Here is a 6,000-nt window from a genome sequence, read left to right as displayed (position 1 = left end):
ATGGATGGAAACTTCTGGTGGGAAATAAACTTGTTATCGTGATATGCTGGGATTTTTTTTTATTATTTCAACAGCTAAATATACGTGGTCGGTTGTGCATTGATGTATTCAGCTATGCTAGGAAAAGGAACAGCAGACACATGCACAACCACCACTTTCCAGCACGAAAATATCCAGCCGTTTACCAGCGAAAAGAGATTAGGAGGTGTGCGCAGCCACAAGCGCTTCTCAAAGCCTGGGGGAACATTCTGGAAAGAAAGTACTTTTCCCACTTCACTCCTCCTAAAGCGAGCAGAAATAGCCCAGCAGATGGGGGACTCTGGGCGATTCTCCTAAGTGCAAAGTGATAATAATGCTGATTTTTGGTTTCATTATTGCGTGTTTTGCTAGCACCCCTCCTGCCCCCCCCAGCGCACATTCCCCCACGGGCCTTTGGGGGGTGCCCAGCAGGATGGCACAGGAGCTAAAGCAATGGAGATAACTTGGGTGGAGTTCGAAATACTGACGCCTTTTGCAAAGCCTGTAAGATCTACTGGCGGAAAGCGCTCCCTAACAGCTGGGTGTCGTTGCCTTTATTATATTCCTCATTGATTTAAAAATCAAGTGAGAGGTTATAGCACTTGAGGACTTTTCCGTAAGTCCGCATCGCCATTCCTGAAAGGATACTTGTATGTTTGACTGTTCATCTGCCGTTCTGGCTGGGCTACTTGCCGTTGTTCTGAGGATGACCCACGCAGCATACCGTTCATCACAGTTCAGCGCACCATCAGGACGGCGTTTTCCCCGTTCCCGTGTTGCTGCTCCTGACCTCAAAGGGACGATCTCGATGCGACCCCCTCAGAAAAACCGCCTTTTGTGTTCCCTCCTCCGCTTTCTTTTTTGTGGCTGATGTTATCTTGTGTTATCTTAATTACACGCTTTAAGGATGCCTGCTGCACAGATCATTGATGGAGTTTGATGTTTGTTAATATCACGTTGCGTTATGAAAATCTGGTACATTAAGACCTTGGTGTCTTTCCAAATTATTCTGAAGATATAAAAAACTTAATAAGCAATCCACTTTAACTAATGCAGACTAATAGGTTGAGAAGGGGGGGGGGGGGGGAGTTTGGGAACGTGTTTGTTTGAGGGGCTGTAAGTAAAACGATTTAAAGAGCCCTTGATCAGGACTTGCTATTCAAGGTCAAGATTTAGTGTCAAAATTAGGGTTAGTACTGGGGGGGGGGTAGTAGGTATCAATTTGTGGTCAAATCAAGTCAACCTACACGCTTGTATTTAATTTTTCCCCAACCAGCAATTTGTCTTTAAACGCAAACACTTAGCTAAATCAGGTGCAGATGGTTGTTTTTTATCAAATGAATGCTGTTTTATCACTTTAAAAGCTTTTGTTTTTAGTCAAGTGAAGGAAGTGGGCAGCACTCCCTTGTTTTTGAAAGAAGAAGAGCATATGCTTTTTAATTTGAAATGTAGCACTAATAGCATTATCCACAGGAGGATAGGCTGTGCTATTGTGGATTGTGGATAATGCATTTATGCTCAAATATCCTTTATTCCCTCCTGAGTGAAAGAATTTAACAGCATATTGTATTACCATGCCATGGAGAATATCGTTTACTCCAAGAGTGACTTTTTTGATGGTATCAACTCTGGTTTTGTTTTTGTTTTGTTAATTTTTAGGGAAATTCTTGATGAATTTGCAATGTTCCTATAACACTGTGTTGAAAAAAAACAAACCCCAACCTACCATGAACAACGAAAAAAGTACTGTCGAGCGGAGATCTGGAGATAATGCAGACAAGAGCCAGAGACAGTTTCAAAAATAGCTTTACTGACAACGTCCTTCCCCCCCCCCCCCCCCCCCCCCCCCCCATTTCTCAGTCTCTGCTCTCTTCTCACCAGAAGTTGGTGCTCATGCTACAACGGTGCCAAGCTGGGGATGCAACGAGAGAGAAGCAGGCTTGAGACAAGCCAACTCAGTCCACTTGTGACTTTCTGTAGCAGACTCCTTTTCCCCAGGGCGGTAAGACAAATGGTTTAATAACCCAGAATGCTGTGCTCTTTGCTTCAGCAAAGTTGACTCTCTGCATTCAACCTTATTCACAGGTATCTCCAACAACCTCCTGGGAAAATGCTGAACAAACGGAGATCACGGCTTGGAGGCCCGGGGCTGGCCTTGCATTGTTTGCTTTTTATTGTGAGGCTTATCTTGCTGTGTCATATGGTTAAAAACTGGAGCCTTGGCTCCAAGATAGCGGTGAGAAGGCAAGAAAAGCTTGTGCGCATTTGTCTTCAGGTCAGTTTTATAAATGAATGTACTGATGCCGCCCTCAACAAAAATGCAAGGGAGAAACTATGAGCAAGAGAGAACAAGTCCTAACTTCTTTTCTGTCGTGTGTTTTTCTGGAAATGAAAAAATTTGAACACTGCTCGCAAGCTCTCTCACCAGAGAACTGGCTGCACTCCAACAACCGTGTGAAGTGCTGGACTTCCACTCCGGGACGGCGAGCACGGCCGTAGCTAGCCTAGCTGGAGGTACATTCGGAAAACGAAACCAGGTTTTTATACTCAGTTCCCATCTGTCCCAGGATCTTGGGATGTCCTAGTAGTGTCAGGGACAGAAAGCCAAGCCTGTTAGAGATATCGAAATAGAATCAGGTGACGAAGGATGAGAAGCTCAGGAGGCTCCACAGGGTGCAATGTCCAAGTGGGGTGGCAAAGGAGAGGGAAGAGGTTTTTGAAAGCAAGCTGGACTCTAAGTGCTTACCCACCACTTAGTAGGAAGAAACACGAAAAGAATTCCTGCTGTTTCCCAGGAGAATTCACTGAGGCCACAGCTTGAACCTGAGCTGACTCACCGATGGGCAGCAATTACTTCAGACCTGTTTCGGACAAGACAGAAGGTCCATCCTGCAGCTCCACTCACAGGATCACAGAGCAGCGGTGGTGTGGTGTTCATCGCAGTGCTTTATTGTGAAGCGTGGTAATATCTGGGTCTTCTTCAGCAACATGAAGATTACTTTTACTCAGTTTTAGCCATGTAAAAGTGTAGATGTCTAAGCCAGTGATCTAACCCTTCTCTACAGGCTGTGAAGAGAACGGGAGACATCTCCAGAGAGTGAGTCACTTCTTCCTATGTACAGTGTCTAAAGTGGGTGGGATGATTCATCCTCCAAAGGTAACAGTCTCTCTTTCTATGGCTTACATGACTAGTTTCAACTGAAAGCCTAACTTTTTGGTGTCAGAAATTAGCCATCTTCACTGTTACCCACATTTGTCTCAAGTTATTTTCAAAATGCAGAGCGAGGTGAGAAGGCTTACTTCTCAGTAGATGGCCCCTTCAAAGGAGCGTTTTGTGCTTTCTCCTGGGATCTGCACATCTTGGTCCTTCGGAAATGGCACTGAAATGGTTTGCTCAAGTTTCATGGAGTCAGAGAAAATAAAGTCTGTTGGAAACATAAAGAGAAGCCACTTGACCCATCCCAAATCCACAGGCAGAAGGCTGCGGTTAAGTTTTGTTTTCCTTAATGTTTCCTCCTTTCAACAATATCTTCCAAGTCAGTAAGAAAATTTCAGTTGTCTTCAATGGGCTTTCATCCAAGCCTGCAGAGAGAGCAATAGAGAAAATTCAGTTGCAGAGGCAAATCAAAAGAGGGGAAAGGTAATGACACGAGAGAGCTAAAAGACGTAATCGTGAGAGGGGGGAGAGAGGGAAACAGAGAGAGGTGCTTTAAAGATTGAGAACTGCAGGAACACAGAGACATCGCCCGATGGAGAGGAGATCTGGGCAAGGGGAGAGGGACAAACTCATACCCTTGAAATACTCATCTCTCCAACACTGCGGCATCACTTCCATTTGAAAATGCCTAACTGCTCTTCAGTTTAATCATTGCTGCACTTCTGGGTATAAGACAAATAATTAAGCCTGGGAGTAGAATACAGCAAGTGGTAATAGGGCAGAAGGTACTGCAAAGTCCTTATGAAAAGCTGCGCTTGCAGCACACAGTGGCTGCTGTTCTCTGCATCCCCAATCACAAAGTGAGGAGCGTGAAAGTACTAAATTAAATGAAGTGCATCTGTATCCATTCCGCTGGACTTTTTTTCCCCTGCGTTTGATAACTGTTGCTTGCTAAATAATACCCCATCTCTAGCGAAGGAGGAAAAATATAATTCTAAATCTTCCTTCCAAATCAAACCAAGGACGGACATCCTGCACGGCCTTCCGAGCCTACCCCTGCGGACTCCCACAAGCTTAGTCTTCTCCCTTACATAAGTCAATATTTAAAGAAAATGTCTGGTGCCTTAGAGACGATTCAGTCTGAAGCGGCACTGTTGTGGAGCTCGTCCTCTTTTAATGAGTTCAAGATTGCTTCCTGTTGCTTTCAGACAAAAAAAAAATGAAGAAATAAATACCCACTTCAGACCACGAGTGGCAACAATTAAACAATGTCTGAGACAACACTGGGCCAGCTACGCTGCCCAGACACCTTGAAGTGCTGGAGTTTGCACATAGCTAGCTATGCGAGAGAAGACACAGCAAGGAAATGCTGGAACTGGAACAAGATGCAGCTGTTTATCCACGTACGACGCAAGTTACTGCAGTTTGCTGCTCTGTCTGCTGTTTCCCCCTCAATCTTAAGTGTCTCTCCTCCCCAGAGCACACTTCTTCCTCCGACTGTGGACCACCAGGACAAAACAGAAGCGGCTCAAAAGGGAGCAGTTCGCATTTGAAGCATCCAAAACCTGTTTGTGGACGGCGTGCAAGGAGCGGTGTTCATTCCTGCGGGAGATCAGACTGGGCGTCACGCTAAACAGCGAATGCAGAGCTCCTCTTTCAGGGCTTCGTTTTCCGCGTGCACCCAATTAAACAGAGCCGTATAAACTAATCAAATTAGGCTGGGGAGGAAGAAAGACAGATTGTTATTTTTAAATACTTGGGAGACCTTTGGGAATGGGAGGTCATAAAGGTAAAGAGGGAGGTCAATAAATAGAAAGGAGGAAATTATTTTTAACCATTGCAGATAAGGTATTTTTAGAGCAATCACCTGAAGGCTCCCTGAACTACACAGAATGATAAGCACCGCTCACCACGGCAGCAGTAATGGGAGCTGAGCTGCAGCCTGGCTCAGACCCACGTTCCCTTGCTTCTTTCAAGTGAGTTTTCAATGTAATGATTATTTTTTTTTTCCTTTTTCTCCCACCTCCTGTCTTTACTGCCATCACTGAGGGTACCTCAGAGAGTCTGGCTCTCCTATGGACATTTGAGGAGGTTTTCAGTTGCTGCTAAGTGGGTATTTTTCCCCCTCTGTGGTTTGTTTTTCATCCTTTTCTTTCGCCTGCCCTCCTCTCACCTCCGCACTCCGTGGAAGAGATGAAGAGCCGAGCCTCCACAGGCAAGTCGGTGTGAAGAGAAACCAGAGGTTGACTTCCAAAAGGGCTGGGGGACCTGGGGGCCGGGGGGAGACATCTCTGGCTCAAACACCGTCGAGGGATGCCACAGGCAGGGCACGGGCCAGGGGTGCTGCCCCATCCGAGTCCTTTGCAACAAGGAGGCAGCAGACGCAGGCAGAGCTGCCCGAGGAGTCTCCGTGCGTCTGTCTGCGGTGGGAGGGAGGGACACCGCTGGATTTCTAATTTCCCTTTAGGCCCTTTTTGCACACTATCCCACACAGTTTCACCAATTATCTATATCACACTTTGTCAGCAAGGAGACAGGATCAACACCTTTGTTTTTCATAGCCTGGACAATGGTCCAGGAAAATTTAGGCGAAGGAAAACACCTTCAGACCAGGATAAATTTAGGATATGCCTCCCACGGACATTCCCCACTAATGCTGCAGACAAAAGCATGGGATGCACCGACCATACTGTGTAGAAAAAAAATCTCTACTCTTCTTAGAAAGGGCTAGATCTTCAAGATGATTCAGCATAAATAAGGCTGTGCCATAATGCGTAAGCTGTGAATTTAAAACAGATGTTTTCAGTGGTAAGAGAAGATGTCTG

This window comes from Rissa tridactyla, chromosome 14, assembly GCF_028500815.1.
Source record: "Rissa tridactyla isolate bRisTri1 chromosome 14, bRisTri1.patW.cur.20221130, whole genome shotgun sequence".
In the NCBI taxonomy this organism is placed as follows: Eukaryota; Metazoa; Chordata; class Aves; order Charadriiformes; family Laridae; genus Rissa; species Rissa tridactyla.
Note: the sequence above shows the minus strand (reverse complement) of the source record.